This window comes from Dreissena polymorpha, chromosome 10 (genome assembly GCF_020536995.1).
Source record: "Dreissena polymorpha isolate Duluth1 chromosome 10, UMN_Dpol_1.0, whole genome shotgun sequence".
Classification (NCBI taxonomy): domain Eukaryota; kingdom Metazoa; phylum Mollusca; class Bivalvia; order Myida; family Dreissenidae; genus Dreissena; species Dreissena polymorpha.
In genome coordinates this window covers 70,414,481-70,435,106 of record NC_068364.1, presented here as the reverse complement: position 1 = coordinate 70,435,106, position 20,626 = coordinate 70,414,481, and the positions used below count along the sequence as shown (strand labels likewise).

The 20,626-nt window shown below is 35.3% G+C and overlaps 1 protein-coding gene and 1 long non-coding RNA gene across 2 annotated transcripts in view; one reads left to right on the top strand and one right to left on the bottom strand.

Moving 5' to 3' along the window:
- Positions 1-1,804: 1,804 nt before the first annotated feature.
- Positions 1,805-20,626, top strand: part of LOC127847114 (uncharacterized) — a 90,421-nt gene continuing 71,599 nt past the window's right edge. Inside the window, exon 1 of the mRNA XM_052378746.1 lies at positions 1,805-2,198. The gene's annotated coding sequence lies outside the window, so the exon portion shown is untranslated. The remainder of the gene's footprint in view (positions 2,199-20,626) is intronic.
- On the bottom strand, positions 5,867-7,902 carry LOC127847122 (uncharacterized). Its single transcript, XR_008033825.1, has 2 exons — positions 7,470-7,902; positions 5,867-6,043 (listed from the first exon to the last, which is right to left on the bottom strand). It is a non-coding gene; the product is annotated as an uncharacterized LOC127847122 (long non-coding RNA).

The following is a 20,626-nucleotide window of genomic DNA, read 5'->3' as shown; positions in this document are numbered from 1 at the left end:
AAAAAGCGACATTTAAAGTTATGGTAGCCAGAACTTGTCAAATTAAATAATAATTTGTAAAAAATAAACATTCTGCACAAATTCAATTATTTACTTTACCTGTGTGCATGAATCATTTCAGTCTTGATGGTTAGTGAACTATGTCAAAAGCACCATATCCATGAAACACTTGTTTTTTTAATAGTGCAATGTTCCACAGAAATGATGCTGATGATTATTCTACACGATGATGAATTATTAGATATATTTCTAAATTCCATTTCCACCAACAATTCGGTTATTCAACTACCAGTTCACATGCTTCATACACAGTTGAAAATAACACTATTTCACTCAACAACCGTGACACATGTACTCAATTTTTCAACTTTTCGCAATTAAAATTGTCTTCTACTGTTATTGTTGTTGTTGTACTTTTGAAAGTAGTTCGAAACATGGCGACCATTAACCCAGAGATTGATTTATGAAATAAATCGTCTGCTGATCCAGAGTGAGCGAACCCCGTGTTTAAAGAAATTTTAACGACAAGAAAAGAAGCATTTCAAAGTATTTTTTCGCGGAACAAACACTTGATATACTTTTCTCGCGTGTGCATACTTAACGTTACCGTGGCAATTGTATTTTTCACAAGATTCTCGTTATGTGTTCAGTATAAATGCAAAGCTGTCTTTCTACCAGCCTGCGTACAAGCGTTGAATTTTCTGTCCAGATTCTATCACAGTTTTTTTCCGCCGCACGGTGCGTTTTTCCCGACCAACCACTATTCTACCCCCACTCTCCCTGCCTATGTTGATTTACATTCGCAATGCCGAACCTAAACTTTGATAAGCTGAACCAATTTAACCGTTTTTACTCTTTCGTATATAACGCTTATTTAAATCCAAATTTGATAAATACCAAATATGTCAAACAGGTAAATGCTGGTTCAGTAAAGGGGTTTATTTTGGTTCAACAAACAAACTGTTTACAACGCATTATCTTATGAGTACATGTATTAAGTAAATTAATTCACTGAAATCTGAGGATTAGACATAAATGTAAACTTCCGGGTTGATTATTTCTGTGAGTACGCGACTATTGATCTGCCGACCGTCTTCCCAATGAAGAACACATTCTTCTGAGAAGTCCATTATTGAGTAAAGCTACTTCCGTTTGTAAGCCGACGATCGGTGTATTTTACCCATAGACGCGCGTAAATGCTCTGCAGCCCTATATGTTTTACGTAAATGTTAAGCATATGGACAAATTGTCCAAAAATATTGATCCGACCATATTCAGTAAAGTTCATTATCCAGTTTAAGAACCAGTTTGCAACCTATACATATATTAGATCACGGAGCGTATATTGACATCTAGAGTTCATGATCAGATGTACTAAATAAATCAACAACTAGCATTCATAACAAGTAAACTAGCATATTAAGTGAATTGATCCCGCCCAATACTTGGCTGTGAAAAACAGCACGATTTGTTACTTGAATTTCTGTCGATATAATAGCATGTAAGGTCAATTACGTGCTGGTCCAAGTCATCCATAAAATCCACCCGTGCAAAGGCAAATGTAATCGACTGACTCTAGGCTGATGTTCTATATGGCTTTTCTAGAGGAAAAGCCAACATTAACGGCATTATTTCATCTAGACCCGTTGTTATACAATTCCAACATGACACTTGTTGTTTTCCGAGCACAGGCTTCGATTTTCTGTTTGGGTATAAAAGACATGACGTCATTATTGCGTAAATGGAAATTGCCTGGTAACCGAGTAAAATGAATCGATGAAAAGATCTGTCGCTCAAATCGCCAATAAAATTGTCGGTCAAAGCGCACAACGACACAAATCTTTTATGTTTCCATACAAACTGTTCAATTTGGCAATAAAAGTGGATCATTTAATCGCAGTTAATGATAAATTCGAATGTACGTAAAAAGCTAATTAGGCGCGCACCTGCCAAAATTACCAAAATGGCGCCTTGCGTGGGTGGTGAAAACAAACAAGATTTGTGTTGACTTTTATATCAGGAACTAAGATTATTTTCTATGAAAAACACTCGAGAGAGAATGGGTTGGCGATAGAAATATGAAAAGTGCTAGTGATTCGGACGTGTTATCTCAGAATAATATGCAAATACCTGGATTATTTAAAGTGTATAAAGAAAGTGAATCGAGTTCACAAAACGCTTCCTGCTCCAAAACCCAGGTAAAATCACGCTATAATTCATTACTAAGGTCGTTAATAATGTGTTTCGACAGCATTCAACTTGCCAGAAGGCCCTTAATTGTACATATCAACGCCCCCAATTGAGGGCACCATGAGAGGTCATGTAGTTCTTAGCTCACGACGATGTCGTATTGATAATCCAGATATCTGGGTCATTCAGTGTATCGTTCATTTAAAATTATACACTTTGAATCAGTGTACGTGCCCTTACAGCACTTGTTTCCAAAGATAGCTTTTTTTGAAGATTTATTGTTTTTATTAGAGATTTTTGAAACAAATCAGTTATGTTCATGTTATTATTCATAATTTATGAATTTGAAATATGTACATAAACCAGTCTTATTCAAACATTTGGGAAAGTGGCCTCTTGGATTGGGAAAATGGTGATATTTTGATCTAAATGGAAATTTTTGCTTATATATTCTTGCTTACAAATTCTATTTCATCAAGAACAAGTTTATTTAACTTTACATTTAATTAGGTTTAATTAATTAGAGCTTAATTGGGATACAAACTGAATACTTTTTGGAAAAAGTGCAATCGTAAATTTAAGGCAGTCCTAATAATAATATATATAATTTTTGTGATTGGGTATGGGGCCAAATTTTAACCCGACATTTGATCTTTGAGAACAGTCATACATGTACAGTACAGTCCACGCGTTTTCTCAAAAAAAATTCGCTCCTTCCGCGGGGCTTTTGTCTGCTAGCAAGTGCTTCCGCGACGGGGAAGGCGAGGTGTGTATTACTTTAGCCTAGTTGGTAAATGCATACAATTTCCATTCTTAGGCCAAAAAAAAATAGGTCCATTTCCGGTCGCCAGACCGTGTCTCCCGAATCGGCGCCGACCCTCAACTTTTTATTGGGGTCGCCAAAAAATAAATATTTTTTTATCTTTGTCCATATAAGATGTAATATCAGGCAAACAAAGCATATAAATTGGGAAATTGGTTAAAAAAATAAATAGGTCCGTTTCCAGTCGCCAGACCGTGTCTCCTGAATCGGTGCCGACCCTCAACTTTTTATTGGGGTCGCCAAATGAAAAAAGAAAAAATGTAATTGTTTTTTCATTTTCGTTCATTAGCCTTTTTATTCCAAACAAAAAGTCCACTGATTAGGGAAATACTAAATTTGATATAACTCTTTATAATAGTTCAAATTAAAAGAACAAATTCATATAATACTTTGTTAGATGTAATTGAATTAAAATTGAGATAAAATATGCATTAGACACTTCTTTCTTAAAAAAAATAAATAATAAAATTGTTATTTTTGGAAATTGGGAATTTTTGCCACATTAGAAAGATAGAAAGTATGGTTGATACGGAATCGATCGAGACGAAATTATGCGTTTCTATGCGGGACAGGGTAAAACATTTTTATGTCCCCCACTATAGTTAACAACATGGAAAGTTTGGATTATTTAAGTTACACTGGTGAGGTATTTATTAAGTGTACATATTTCGGACATGTATACAGGGCTTGCACTAAGCGGCGTACGGCCGTATATTACGCCCGATAATTGTTTCCATACGCCGATAAAAAAAAACCATGACGTCCAATGTACTTCCTTAAAATTGGTCATACGCCGAAAATAGCAACCCGTGACGTAAGCTGTCCATTAAAATAACTCTTCAATCAACACTGCTTTCTGCCGACTCAATGTGTTTTGCACAAGTCTCTATCAGTCTAAACTCCGCCTCCTTATATTTGCTACCGCCCGCAGGTGATAAGCAAGTTTATTGTGTGTTGTTTATCTAACGGTTACACAATTTACCCCCCGCGCGGATCGCAAATGGACCGTGACAAAGCAGTCGCTTACAATTGGTTACTTTAACAACACACTCGTGCCTCTGCGCGTGTCATATGTTGTCTAATGATTAGGAGATAATTGCTGGTTTTGGGCAGACTGCACGGTAAAAGAAAGACGAAAAATATCATTAAAGAAAAACAAAACTGATCAAAGTTTAATTAATTACGTAGATTCACTACCGTATTAGGTCCCGCGAGTTTTCTCAGTTTGTTAATCCACCGATAATTACGAGTAATTACCATCTTATTCAAACTGGAATCACAGTTCGTTTTCTATACTAACAAGTCATTTTACTAGTCAGAAACATTCAGAAAACACATTTCCTGGATTAGATATAAATTATCCGAGTAGAATTAAATTGCTACGTCATGACCTTCGAAATTGCAAATTGCTGACCTATTGTAACATTCAACCCGCGTTCAGTTCAAAGCTGGCGATTCAAATTACAAGTAATGTTGGTTCAAAAATGGAGAAAACATTAAATGGATTTAACAAATATTTGATAAGGTTTGTTAAACCAGATAACAACAAGGAAAGTTTGGATTATTAAAGTTAAACTGGTAAGGCATTTATTAAGTGTACGTATTTCGGACATATATAGTATTCGGATAAACAGTAATTGATATACTACTAGATGCTCCATCATGGCCATTCATTAAGATTGTGTTTTGTTGCAAATGCAGTCATAGTGATGAGGATAATAAAATGACAATAAATATGTGATGAAAATGTGCAACCGCACATATCTCAAATTACTTAAATGTGTTGAATGGCTTAAAAGTGTTATGATTACGTAGATTTTAATGAGAATTTATTGTTTTTTTCAAATGAACATAGTAAAATGATAGAAATAATACAAGTTTTGAAATTAACATGTTTTGTTTTTTAAGTCGATATTGTTTGCACAAACTTATACCCTGATTTTCCAAACTTCTCCCTATTTTTAAAGCCTAGGGTAGTCTCCGCCTTGTTGTAAGATATATCTAGTTACTTTCACAGATGTACAGTGACCCAAAATGGATGGGAAGAGTTTGTGATCATTTACGCAGTATACATTTCGTTAACATCAACATTAAAGTTGTTTGGACTTCCAACATTTTTGAGTGGGACTTCTATAAGTAAAGGGCAGGAAGTCAGGACTTCCAAAATTTACTTCTTAGTGCAAGCCCTGCATGTATAGTATTCGGATAAACAGTAATTGATATACTAAATGCTCCATCATGACCATTCATTAAAATTGTGTTTTGTTGCAAATGCAGTCATAGAGATGAGGATAATAAAATGACAATAAATATGTGATGAAAAGGTGCAACTGCACATATCTCAAATTACTTAAATGTGTTGAATGACTTAAATGTGTTATGATTAAGTAGATTTTAATGAGAATTTATTGTTTTAGAATGAACATAGTAAAATGATAGAAATAATAAAAGTTTTGAAATTAACATGTTTTGTCTTTTAAGTCGATATTGTTTGCACAAACTTATACCCTGATTTTCCAAACATCTCCCTATTTTTAAAGCCTAGGGTAGTCTCCGCCTTGTTGTATGATATATCTAGTTACTTTCACAGAATTTAAGTGACCCAAAATGGATGGGAAGAGTTTGTGATCATTTACGCAGTTGACATTCCGTTAACATCAACATTAAAGTTGTTTGGACTTCCAACATTGTGAGAGGGACTTCCATAAGTAAAGGGCAGGAAGTCAGGGTTCCCTCTGGGCTTTCAAAAGTTGTCGCCACTTACTTTCGCCAAATTTAAAAAGTTGTCGCCACACTGGGGCTACATTTGGGCAATGAAGATCATGTTATTATAATACAAACAAAAACTGAGCATTTACAGTATGTTAAAGGAATTGATTTAATAACAGTAGTATTAATAATAACAACACATTTAACATTGTTAATTAAATAAAGGCACATTCAATCAGTTGTAACTCTTGTTGATTGACACCTTCTTAGCAGCCTGAATATGTTGCCACAGTTTTGGTGCTTCAGAAGCTTTATGGTATTCTGAAAATACAAAAAGGGAAATATAATATTAATATAATACTAATAATAATCAATGAATGTGAAGTCAGTGCCCCAGATAAGCTGCGTATCTGCGTCTTTCACCCTATTAAAATGTTTAAAAACGCAAAGATATACAATATCATGCGTATTGAAAACGCAACCAATTTGACTTTTACGCAAATTCCTAAAATTCAATGCGTACGATACAATAGCTTCAATTGAAAATTCTTCGCTCATTTTCGGTATATCCTCTTTGCAATTATTATCGTAGTGCAACGTCTCTTTTATTCAGCAAGAGTCTTCTTGAAGGAGCAGGAAACATTTAAAGTTATTCAAACGCTCTGCGGACTAGATTTTATAGTTAATTACATCATCTGACCAAATTATTTACGACAAACATGCGTTTTCAATCTGATTTAATCCGTCGCTCATTGTGCATGTATTTGTAAAGCGTCTGTCCTTTCCGTTTCTATAACGGTACAAAATAATAATGTCTAAGAGAGGCCGAAAGACGTCCGCGATTGTTGCGCCAAAATATCAATCGATTGCAAACTTTTTTAACAAAGAAAGCAAGTGCAATTAAGTGACAAATCATTCGTGTTATCAAATTTTTATGTTTAAAGGTTATATTATGGACAGTTTCAAGAATTAAAGATGTTATGAAACATCAGTTTATTAAAATTAATTATAATAGTTTACAGTTTTATTGAATCAATACAAGTGTGCAGCTTCAACAGAAGTAATCTGAATCTGAATGGATACGTTGAAGTGACCAAGATTGGCTTTATTCAACGGGGAAAGCAGCAATGATTTTAAGGTATGAATTTTTATAACTCATTTCACCCTATTTCAAGACCGAAATCACCCTATTTTTTAAAATCAATGGGTGAAAACCCTATTTCCCAAATAATTATCTGGGGCACTGGAAGTATATAAATAATATAAATGTGTGCTAGCATATGATCTACTACATAGAGCCCTTAACACAACAGTCAAATAAAATAAGCATTTGTGTATATCAAATGTCAAATTGATTTCCATGTGCTAAACTATGTTTACCTTTTTTTTTAAGGTACATCCGGTAGTGAATGAATTGATAAGTGTTGAGGATATAAAGAGTTCACACAGCATAGATTGTGTGTTGGAAATCATATTGAAGGAAATGAAATTCTGTTAAACAACTGTCTTTGTTTGGTTTTTGTTTGTTAGCTGGTGAATAATAGCGATGGGAACGTTTGCATTTTGAATGAGTCTCAAAATAAGCAGCATCTAATGTTCACTTTCTAAAAGTCGTTTTACACTCTGAACTTGCCATTTTGACGAGTGAAACAGCAATATGTCACCGTTTAAATAGAACCAATAGATGTAAAATGTTTAACTATTTTCTATAATTACACCGATTTTTCTAAAAACAATCGATACTTACCTTTTTGATTGTCATTGTTGTCAATTTAACGGTCTTGAATCTGCTTCGAACACTGTGACAAACACTTCACATTTAAGCGCAAAGTCGGGATATTGCAATATTGCCTTATCTCTGAAGCAATAAAACTGCCGACCAATTAAGATAACTTGCAACAACACCCCAGATAATCGCAATTATCACCATAACATTCCACTTTGCGGTAGTCGGCAGTCAGCACCACGCTCCATTGATTACAGCTGTATCGCTTACACCATGGAAATCTATAGTATTACGACTGCCGTAAAGCGGCTGGTAAACACAGCGTCTTTTGTCATTTTAAGAAAATATGAACGCAGAAAAATGCCGATTTTTTTAAAATTGCCATTTACGAAATTTTGTCGCCAGATTTTTTATTTTGTCGCAATTGGCGCCAATGGCGATCGACAGCGGGAACCCTGGAAGTCAGGACTTCCAAAATTTATTTCTTAGTGCAAGCCCTGGATATTTGGCATGCATGTGTATCTCATGGAGCTGCACATTTTCAGTGGTGAAAGGTCAAGGTCATCCTTCACAAGGTCAAGGTCATCCTTCAAGGTCAAACGTCATATAGGGGGACATTGTGTTTCACAAACACATCTTGTTTTAAATGTTGTTGTCGATGACGTCATTGCTGTTTGTTTCTTGAAGAGTCATATCGCACCAAATAACGTCATTTCACACAAATGTAATAGAAATAATGTATGGAGGGTGCAGCCCATACCCCCCCCCCAAGCACTGGGTAAGTTACATGCGATCGTGAGTGGGTGGGGTAAAACAGTGATTTTTTAAACTTTCAATTACGTGATTTAATAACATTGATATATTCTTTAAGCAATTGATATATTCTTTAAGCAAGTTGCATTCATTACGTTCATACACCCGTATTAAACTTAGTTTTGGGGCGTAAACTGGAATCATGGTGGTTGTTCTCTTGGTTTGTATCATAGGTTGAATCTCACCTGGCAAGAAAAAAAAAGATGTTTAAATGAAAAATATACAAAGAAGATCACTACACAATAATGGGAACACCTTTCTATGGTTTACATGTACATAGAAGGTTTTATGTGAAAACCATCAGAATAAAATGACTTTTAAAAACAGGCATCTTGTCTGGAGAAAATAAAAAAATAAAAAATCAACAGTGTTTTTTTTACCTATAGGGAAATGGTGGCGGGCCCGTCCAAAGGGGAAAAACGCGTCGTTTTGTTGTAAAAGGGGAAAATTAAGAAGTCATTCTTTTATATGTTATGATATTTATTATATGAATACACATGTATGTATGAAAGTAATATTCACAGCTGAATGTCTGTGTCCTTTTTCTTAAATATATATCAATGATTTGTTCAACATTAGTTTTAGTCAGTTCAGCCGCTTGCACAGTATCAGATTTCCAAGCCAATTAGAGTCTAATTGGGATTTTTTTTATCAATAAAATGGCAAATGTGAGCATTTTTTATCAATAAAATGGGCCAAATTGGAATGTTTTTATCAACAAATATTGACACAATATAGATACATCAGGCCTTTTCTTGGCCATTTTGGAAACAAATTTAATTCATGAAGTTCACTGATTTGGGAAAACCTTATTTAATATAAGATAACTCTTTATAATAATAAAAAAAATCATATTAATTATAGATATATACCTTGTTAGTTGTTTTTAAAATGAATTTGAGATATATCTATCATGAGGCAGTTGTTTCTAAAAAAAAAAAAAAAGATTTTTTTTTCTTTTGGAGGGGATTTTTTAAAAAAAAATGGGGGAAAATATATACTATTTTTGGAGGGGAATGGGGCTGAATATGGGCCCTGATATTGCCATAAAAAAACACTGCAATATGATATATTTTAAGGTTCAACTTCTATAGCTTGACTTCGAGATAATTAACATGTTTATATACTTATTAAAATAATAATAATTTTTTGGAAACCTTCAATAGGGAATTTTTAGGTCCCATTTTGGAAAAATATATACTTTTTCCCATTGGGAATGGGTCCTCTTACCGGACCCCAAATTTGAACGAAAAAAACCACTGCAAACATACTCTAAACACTTTTTAAGTGCAGACCTGAGCTTGTTATTTTATATTGATCATATCCAGGACATGTTTTTGTATGATTTTACAGCCTTTATTGGGTCTTATTCCTAATGGCAAAAAATCCAGTCCAAAAATTCTGAAAAGATTTTTTGACTTTTTGATGTTTAGTAATGGAATTGATTAGTAGAGAGTTTTGTACTTTAAATATCTGTTTTATGGATATGTTTATGTTTGGAATTTACTGTTCTATGAAATCACCAATAGTTCAAAATTTAAGTATCAAATAATTTTTTGTTAATTTAGAGCAAATTGATGCTAACATTCCCAAATGTCATGGTTATTGATCATATTAAAAAAATAATGAGAATGAAGTCTGTAAGAAAGGCAAACAATAAAGTGTTAATAATTTATCATGAATATTGAAATAAGAGCATTTTTTACTAAAGCTTTTGTTCAATGTTTCTGGAATTTGGGTTAAAGTAATTGTTCATTTTGTGTATGTTAGCAAAACAGCAGTGCAGATTTGTGTTGCCAAATTCAATTGCATATCCCATAACAATTCAGCCATGTGTTTTCAAATAATGGCATGTAATGCATGTTTGCCGAGTGAATTCTGGAGAAACAAATAGTCTGGCAATGTTTTCTGTTGGATAATCCTGTACTACTGAACCTTTCATCATATATCAAAATCTTAAGGGTGCTTACCGGAGTTTGTATAAAATATTGAGATTATTTGGACATTTTTATGCAAAATATTAATTATAATGTTATAACTGTGATATAATAATACATGAAATTCCCAATTCCTTATTATAATTTATATCCAATTCCACCAACATATGAAGTCCAATACACACATGTTTCGATGTATTTTTAGCTCAGCTGTTTTCGGAGAAACCCCGAGGTATTGTCATAGCCAGCTCGTCGTGTCGTGTCCGCCGTCCGCTAAAACCTTGACATTTTGTCAAGGTTTTGAACATTGGCTCTAAAATCAAAATGCTTCAACCTACAACTTTGAAACTTCTAGCTGCACCTTGATGAGTTCTACATGCCACACCCGTGTTTGGGTTACTAGGTCAAAGGTCAAGGTCACTGTGACCTCTAAAAAAAAAAAATTCAGACAAGCTTTCAACTATTGAAAACTGCGACCGCAGCAGAGCGTGGCATCCGTTATGCGGTGCTCTTGTTGTATAATTATGATACTGCTCAGTGTTTTTTGTTGCCCAAAATTACAGCCTCTTACAGCCTTACAGGCTATTTCCCAATGGCAAAAAGTAAACATAGGCTGTTTCCCAATGGCAAAATGTAAAAAGCGGTTGTTTCCCAATGGCAAAAAGCATGAAAGGCTGTTTCCCAATGGCAAAAAGTAACATTATTTCCCCAAATCTGACCAAATATTCCTCCAAAATATGTCAAACTTTTCCAATAAACTCAATAATCGGTTTCTTGAGTTTAATTCCCTAGCACTTTATACAATAAATTTAAGAAAGCATTTAAACATGCATTTATTAACAATTGGTACACTGTTATTTATAATCATATTAATAATGTTTAATTTTGACCAATTTCATAACCTATCACGCTTTTTTCCCAATCAAAAAGGCACAGACTGTAAAATATAAAGTGAACAAAATCACTGCTGCTGCTGGGTTAAAGTGGGACGGAAGTGGTTGGTGGGGGTGTTGTTTGTATTCTCATTCACATTGCAGTGTTATCTATCATCTTGAAATATTTTTATTGGAGGGAGGATTGATGTGTTAACCTCACCCCCCCATCCCCCCCCCCCTGGCCTTTCACTGGCATTTTACATGAATTTTCATTTTTCACATTGCATGACAGGGGTTTTTTTTACTAAGAAAGTGACGCCGATATTCGGCGTCTTCCCCTACCAGAATGTTTCCCCTAAAAATACAATTTCCCCTCCAAAAATATAATTTTTCACCAAAATATAATATTTTACCCTCAAAGCAATGTTTTTTTTTCTTTTGGGAAGTCGACACTTATCCAATTTGTACCATGTACAACGATCTCGCTCTCTCTCTCTCCCGACGAACACTCAAATCTGGGAATACCAGTGATTCTAAATATAGCTCTTAAATTACGTCATGGAAACCGGGCAACTAATCGTATTAATCATGGGACTATTTTACTGGATTCCGGTCTTGCGCGAGAATGGCGTTTCGTAAATTAATTACCGGAAACCAGTCGAATTTTCATCCGGGTTATGTGAAAGCCAAGATATAAACGTTAAAACAGAAAAAGTCTAACAATTGGCGTTCAAACACAAACAAAATAAAACATTCGGACTCGGAAAATATTAATTGCGTCGACGCATTTTTTAAGAATGAATCATCAAAAACAGTTGAAACCCAGCAAAATTCGGAGGTACATGTAATAAACATCGAACATTGTGAAAGTGAAAGTACACAATCGGCAGCTGCCGCACCTTTCCCTTCCAATACTGTAGCAGATCTAAATCATCTACCCATTCATCATGAAATTGAAATCACAATATTGACATCGTCCCCCGGCCCCAGTTGAAAACATTTCCCATTTTTAGATCTACCCCTGCAACTTTATTTAGGACTTTGACTTTAATATCATACTTGTTCATGTGTTTAAGAACAAAAAGGTCAGAGACATTCCTCTTTTTCTAAAAAACAACAACTGAAGTCTGTAGGTGAGTTATAGAAATTGAAATGAACAGTTTTTATTTTTTCCCCAAATATGACTCTTTCGCGCTCTATTTTCCCCTTTTACCCAGCGTCCAGCGTCTTCCCCTTTTTCTAAAAAAAACCCCTGATCATGATTGTTGTTTCCTTGAGTGGGACTCATGTATTTTAGTTTTAATATCTGTAAAAGAGCAAGAATGTAATGTTTGTATATGTTTTTATGCCCCTGAAGGAGGGCATATAGTGATCTGTCCTTCCATCACACTTTGCATTTAGGTTTTGCATTTAGGTTTCGAAAAATGCTCATAACTTCTATGTCCCTACCAACTTGATATTTGGCATGCATGTGTACATGCATCTCATGGAGCTGCACATTTTCAGTGGTGAAAGGTCAAGGTCATCCTTCAAGGTCAAAGGTAAAAAAACATGTATCAAAGCGGCCCAGTAGGGGGCATTGTGTTTCTGACAAACACATCTCTTGTATTCATTTTTAGCTCACCTGAGCACGTTCACCTGAGCACAACGTGCTCATGGTGAGCTTTTGTGATCGCTTTTTGTCCGTCGTGCGTTGTCCGTTGTGCGGCGTCAACATTTGCCTTGTTAATTCTCTAGAGGCTTGGTCAGCAGATTGGTTTCAATTATATTTAGGATGAGTTCAAAAATGGTTACGTTTGCTTGAAAAACATGGCTGCCAAGGGGCGGGCATTTTTCCTTATATGGCTATAGTAAAATCTTGTTGACACTCTAGAGGCCACATTTATTGTCCTATCTTCATGAAACTTGGTCAGAAGATTCATCCCAATAATATCTTGGACAAGTTCGAAAATGATGCCGGTTTGTTGAAAAACATGGCCGCCAGGGGGCGGGGCAGTTTTCCTTATATGGCTATAGTAAAACCTTGTTAACACTCTAGAGGCCACATTTATTTTCCGATTTTCATGACACTTGCTCAGAAGATTTGTCCCACTAGTATCTTGGATGAGTTCAAAAATGGTAAGCTTTGCTTGAAAAACATGGCTGCCAAGGGGCGGCGCATTTTTCCTTATATGGCTATACAGGACAGCCAAAGCGGAACAAACGTATTTCGCGATCCGCGGCGGCAAGGCGAAACGAGTCGATGCCGCGTCAGTCGTTGAAGCCGCGTCAGTATGTGGCGGCAAGTCGCATTTCGCCGCGAAACTTCGCATCTGTCCGCCGAGGCATGGCGCGGTCCGCGACATGATGCCGAGTCGATGCGATCATGAAATATTTTTTTTTTTTAATTATTAGTTACATGTAGTTAACAAATTTTGAAAGAACAATTATAATAATAATTAAAATCATAATAAATTTATTGTGCGCGGATTGTATTAGCATATACATGTAAGCATGGTTAATGTGTCTGGCCAATTATTAAGTTTGTTTCCCGCCCGTAGCGTATGTATTTCACACATAAACAAGGTCACGTAATTATTTTTTCGCACATACAAGTGGTCAAGGCTCCAGCATATGGTGGATTTATAAATTAATTGCATGTTGATTCCGCTATTATATTTTAGCTGAGTAAATTAGCAGTTTGAAGCCACATCAATAATCAAGACGGTGACGACGTATTTGTAGTTTTGTTAATTATCAGCTTATTATAACTATTGTTTGAATATGCGTATATAAACACGTTTTATTTTGTTCATATTATACAGTTAATATCGCTACTAATTACCCGATAATCCCGTATATTCCAGTTTTAAAGCAAATGCTGGTTAATATTTACGATACACAAACATTCTCGATATTTCCTTAAGTATCAAATACATTTTGGCATTTGTTACTATTTATAGAGATGATGAAATAACGTCTAATCGGGGCGTTATTTTTCTCCACTGAACACACGATTTACGCCTGACGTGATGTTCATGTATTTATACAACACAAAATACACCCAAACTTTTCAAACGACGTTCTACATGTCTGCATAATTTTCGCGCGCTTTTTATGAAACAAAGGATATTTTAGCACTGTTTATTTGACGCTAGAATTTGCCAAAGGACGCATTAGCATTAAAATTCGGAAGTGTGTTTCGGATTACAAATTTAATAATGATAATCGAACGAAACATAAACAGTTGCGCGTAATTAATTCTACGCTACACATACATGTATGTACATGTAGGTGGATATCTTTTCACTCGATCCGCCGCGTACGTATGCGGCGGATTTACTACGCGAAAGTACGCGTGGTTAATACAGACTCGGCGTCGTTGCGCGGATCGATGCAGAGTGCCACGGCGATACGCCGCGTGAACACACGATTCGGCCGCCGCGGACTAATAATCTGGCCGTGGCGTAGCCGCGGATTATGTTTGTGCCGCTTTGGCTGTACTGTATATGGCTATAGTAAAATCTTGTTAACACTCTAGAGGTCACATTTATTTCCGATCTTCATGAAACTCGGTCAGAAGATTTATCCCAATAATATCTTGGACGAGTTCAAAAATGATGCCGGTTGGTTGAAAAACATGGCCACCACAGGGGCGGGACTATTTTCCTTATATGGCTATAGTAAAACCTTGTTAACACTCTAGAGGTCACATTTATTTTCCAATCATCATGAAACTTGGTCAGAAGATTTGTCCCAATGATATCTTGGATGAGTTCGAAAATGGTTTTGGTTGCCTTAAAAACATGGCCACCAGGGGCGGGGCATTTTTCCTTAAATGGCTATATATGGCTATAGTAAAACCTTGTTAACACTCTAGAGGCCACATTTATTGTCCAATTTTCATGAAATTTGGTCAAAAGATTGGTCTCAATGATATCTTGGATGATTTCGAAAATAATTATGTTTGCTTGAAAAAAATGGCTTCCAAGGGGCGGGGCATTTTTCCTTATATGGCTATAGTAAAATCTTGTTAACACTCTAGAGGCCACATTTACTGTCCGATCTTCATGAAACTTGGTCAGATTCATCCCGATAATATCTTGGATGAGTTCAAAAATGATGCTGGTTGGTTGAAAAACATGGCTGCCAGGAGGTGGGGCATTTTTCCTTATACATGTATGGCTATAGTAAAACCTTGTTAACACTCTAGAGGCCACATTTATTTTCCGATCTGCGTGAAACTTGGTCATAAGATTTGTCCCAATAATATCTTGTTATCTCAGGTTAGCGACTTTGGGCCTTTCAGGCCCTCTTGTTCCTTATATGGCTATAGTAAAATCTTGTTAACACTCTAGAGGCCACATTAACTGTCCGATCTTCATAAACCTTGGTCAGAAGATCCATCCCGATAATATCTTGGACGATTTAAAAAATGATGCCGGTTGGTTGAAAAACATGGCTGCCAGGGGGCGGGGCATTTTTCCTTATATGGCTATAGTAAAACCTTGTTAACACTCTAGAGGCCACATTTTTTTTCCGATCTTCGTGAAACTTGGTCAGAAGATTTGTCCGAATAATATCTTGTTATCTCAGGTGAGCGACTTTGGGCCTTTCAGGTTCTCTTGTTAAGAATTTCAACGCCATTGAATATGTAGATAATAAGTGTTGTGAAATTTAATGTTGAAGGGTACAAAATTTAACTCGAGCATAGAAAGAAGTTGCCACCCACATGAGACTATAAACACATATAACATGGGTATTGCTCATGTCATTTTGACGAGGCCTCGGTCTATTGATTTTAGGAAGGAATTATTGCTTAAATTTGTGAACAGTTGAAAAGCTGGTGTTAGTTTTGATTGACAATTTTTCATTTGGAAGAGGTCTTTAATCATTCTCTGTTATATGCATGTATGGTGAAAAAGCCTGCATCATTTTATTTATTTTAATCAGTGATTTTTTTTTAATTCATTATAAATCACTGGAAAAAGGCACTTTTCCCATGGGGAACACAACTAAAAATTTCCCGATTGCTGTCCAAAATAATCCCAATTACGGTTGAAAAAAAAAATCCCAATCTGAAGACATTTACAACTTGAATTAACCCAAATTTCAGGTTGTTCTAGCTAATTTTTCCCAATTGGGCTTGTACCAGTAATTTCCCAATATGGCAAAAAGGCTGTTTATTATAATAATAAAATGCTCTTTAACACTAAGTTATTTCATGTTTTTTTTTATTGAACACTGCTGTTCCTTTGGACCTGTACATGTATCGATGATCATGGTTTAATTTTGATCCGCTACATTTATAATGACTGCAGGTGTATGGCTGGCTGGTATGTGGGTATTGTCAATAACTACTTTGATACCTGCACATTAATATTAACCACTAAAACCACTGAAATAAGCAGTTTGATTGGTTGAGTCAGCTATAACGAGCTATAACCCATCAATCATTAGGCAACATGAGCTAACTTGTGTGTACAAGTAGTTCCTTTCTGTTGTTTCCCTGAGCTGTTAACAATGTATTTACATGGTTGAATTGTTCAGTTCCTAGTACTGGTTTGAATGTCTGTTCCACAAAACGAACCTCATGAACTGATCTAACCTATTGGTATATTTTTAGTAAATCAATTCCATAGAGAAATTGGTTGACCTGATGTCAGATTGTGGCATGTCAGTTATTTCTGTAGCCAAGTAACATACCTGTATTTATATTCATGGTGTTAGAAATAATAATTGATTGTAATATTCAAAACTTTTATAGCCTTTTGTTTCATTGATGAATATGAGCTTGATATACAGTTATAAGTTAACCCAGAAGAAGAAATTTATTTAATGTGTTAGTCCCTAAATGCAGTTATGTTTAAACAAAACAATGACTACTACAAAGGGGAAGTGAAGGGCTGTTAATCCTTTCCAACTCAGAAGCAAAGTAAAAATTGCTATGTGCAAACAGCATAAAACCAGAACAGCCTGCGAGTGACTCACAGTCTGTTCAGGTTTTATGCTGTTTGCTGCTCATCAGTATCTAAGGATTCAGCGGAAATCAAGCCTTTAAAACTTGAATCTTGTCAAAATACATATCTAAGTGGTAAAGGGTTAAACAAAACAAGGACTACAACTTTAACTACTACAAGACAGTAGGAAAAGGCTGTTTATGGCTTAATCAATTATCCGTGATATGGGAAAACAGGATTAAATACACAATTCACACTGCCACAGAAAAAAACATGGATTTGCAAAATAAAAGTGAAATGACCTGTAAGGTCAGCAGCCGTAAATATTTATTTCTGAAGGTAAGTATGTGAATTAATTTTTTAATCGTATAATCTTGTACATGTACATCTTTTGATTGATATCTTTGCTGAACGTAGTAAAATTGTGAGCATAATGGAATGCATTCATACCCATTCATACAACACTCACTATTATAATTATAGAGGAAGAAAAATACATTTTTAGCTCACCTGAGCACAACGTGCTAATGGTGAGCTTTTGTGATCGCCTTGCGTCCGTTGTGCGTTGTCCGTTGTGTGACGTCAACATTTGCCTTGTTCACTCTCTGGAGGTCACATTTATTGTCCAATCTTTTTGAAATTTGGTCAGAAGATTGGTTGCAATGATAACTTGGATGAGTTCGAAAATGGTTACGTTTGCTTGAAAAACATGGCTGCCAAGGGGCGGGGCATTTTTCCTTGTATGGCTATATATGGCTATAATAAAATCTTGTTAACACTCTAGAGGCCACATTTATTGTCTGATCTTCATGAAATTTTATCAAAAGATTCATCCCAATAATATCTTGGACGAGTTCGAAAATGATGTCGGTTAGTTGAAAAAATGGCCGCCAGAGGGCAGGGCATTTTTCCTTATATGGCTATAGTAAAACCTTGTTAACACTCTAGCAGTGATTTTTTTTGCTATTTTTTGTTACAGCCTGTGGCATTTGGATTGGGAAAATTAGCGTGATAAACCATGAAATTGGAAAAAAATAGCGCGATAAACCATGAAATTGGGAAAAATAGCGCGATAAACCATGAAATTGGGAAACATTTTAAATATGATTATAAGAACAGAATAAAAATTGCTAAGTTCATGTTTGACAGCATTTTTATATTATAAAGTGTTGCTTTCATTTCTTCTTACAATGTTTAGTTAATATCCTTCCACATGCATATTAAACTTGCAATAATCTATAGATTCTTCAATATACATGTACCATTATGATTTAATCATAATTTCTTTAAGAGTATGAATTAATTATTTAATTCAGGATGTTTTTTAAAGTAAAATATGATATGGTGAAAACATTAACAAATATTAACAAACATGCTTTATTGTTCTTGCTGTGTTAATGTTGTATTAAATGGAGCTAAAATAATACATATCATTTGTTTACCTTTTAATATCTTGCACAATTGACATCCTCAGTTCAATGCTATTTCACCAAACTATACAGCGAGACAAACATAATAAAGCAGAATATGCATATGAATCTGATTTTACACAGATCCACTAACATATAAATCAAGTCATGTTTTTTTCTTTCCATTTTCGAACGATTCTCATCTTAAATGCTTTAACTTTGTGAGTAAACTAACTCCTATTTCCCAACACAGATTTCCGTGACGCACATTCACTTTTTCTAATAAATATTTGTTGTTGTTCATCTCAAACGTATTATTTTGCGTTAATTGACACACACATTAAATTATCTCCTAATAAGCATGTGATATCCGCTGGTAATTGTAGTGTTATTTATCATTTTCGCTGCTCATCGCAAACTTCTCGTCTGCTTGCCGCCATCTTGGACGTGTGTAAAAACAGGCGTTAACAATCGGGATACATCGACTATCGTCAGTATCCTCCGCAATATAGAGAGCGATGTGTGGAAAGCAACGTAAAATCGTATTCGGCTACATTCGCAAACATTCGTAAGTCAGTTGTCATTCGGCGAAGACTCGACAAGCTCAATCGGCACTCATTCTACAAAATTAACGCTAAATGACATTGTAATCTTATTGGCTTTATTGGGAAAATTTGGTCATTTTTTGGGAAATTTTGGTCAGATTTTTGGGGAAAAATGTCATTTTTTGCAATTGGGAAGCAGCCGAATATCGGCGGTAATTTTGGGCAAAAAAAATCACTGTCTAGAGGCCAGGGGTTTCGCGAGTGGGCGAAGTGGGCGATTTCTTCGCCAAATTAATCTTCACTTCGCACATTAATATCATGAAGGGGAAGTGATTTCTCCTCCTTTTAATGATTTACTTTGTGCCAGACATTGACCGATTAAAATCAATTAGATGTTGAGAATTGGACACAGGAGAATTCTCAGCAATAAGTTGCCCCATTTACAGGTCATGCAAAGTTGAACATTCAAAAGAACAGTCTGGAGCTATAACACTTCTTGAAATTGTTAATAGATGATGCCTTGATTAATTGCCTTCTGCTGGCTACCAATAACTATGATTCAGCAATGTTAAATGGCCCATTAAAACAGTACTATTAAACTAAGGAATGATCAAATGGGAAGATGTTACCTAGCACCGGCAATAGATATATGGGGCCCATTTACAGGTCAGATTTGGAATCTCTGATATAAAATGAGATTTTAAATGAATTTTAAATTTAATACAAATATTTGTAACAAAATATAAATGTGACTGTATGTTAAATTGCTTAAAATTAACAAGGAAGTAAATAGATTCTGAACATTACTGGCTTGTTACTATTGAAGTTTATTTGATACACCTGTTCAGAAGAAAAAATAATTAAAAGTACAATCATGAGGCCTAAATTAAAATTGAGTTTGTTTGCCCTTTACCGACCGACCCACTTTTTACCCCCCGACCCAAAAAATTTTATTGCGATTTCTGAAAACTTATTTTTTTTATTTTCGTTTTTTTCGACGATGACAAAAGAGCCGAAAGCAATATTTATTCATGCGCGTATTTATATCCCTGTCTATTATTATCGCCCCTGACCGATCTAGGTCGCTCCGATGGTTGGAATTTCATACGCCCCAGAATAGACAGTAATGCTAGCGTCTATAACCAGCATCGCGATCGGCGGTGTTCCGTGAAAATGGCCGAACGACATCATACTTAACCATTGGTTCGCGAAAGGAGTCGGACATATACGAGTTTACGTTCGTTGTACACATGTTGTTAACGTGATCCAAGATGGCCGACAATTAAAAGAAATAACGATGCTCAGCGAGAACAAATAACTATCGAATTTACGACGGACATCATATAATTAGTATCGATTAATGAAAAGAGCGTGTCATTCTACGATTGAGCATAGGTTTTAGATACAAATAAAACTCTCTTTTTTTTGCAAATGTATGAACTGAATGTCACAGAACAAGTGATGAAGTGTTTGAAAATTGGAATGCAGTCTACTCGCAAAGAAAAATACATCTAACAGTTACAGGATTTTTTTTGTCGAAAATGCAAAATAAAAGACAAACATGATTTGATTTATATGCAAGTGGATCTGTGTTTAATCAGATTCATGTGCATATTCTGCTTTATTATGTTTGCCACACTGAACAGTTTACTGTAATGGC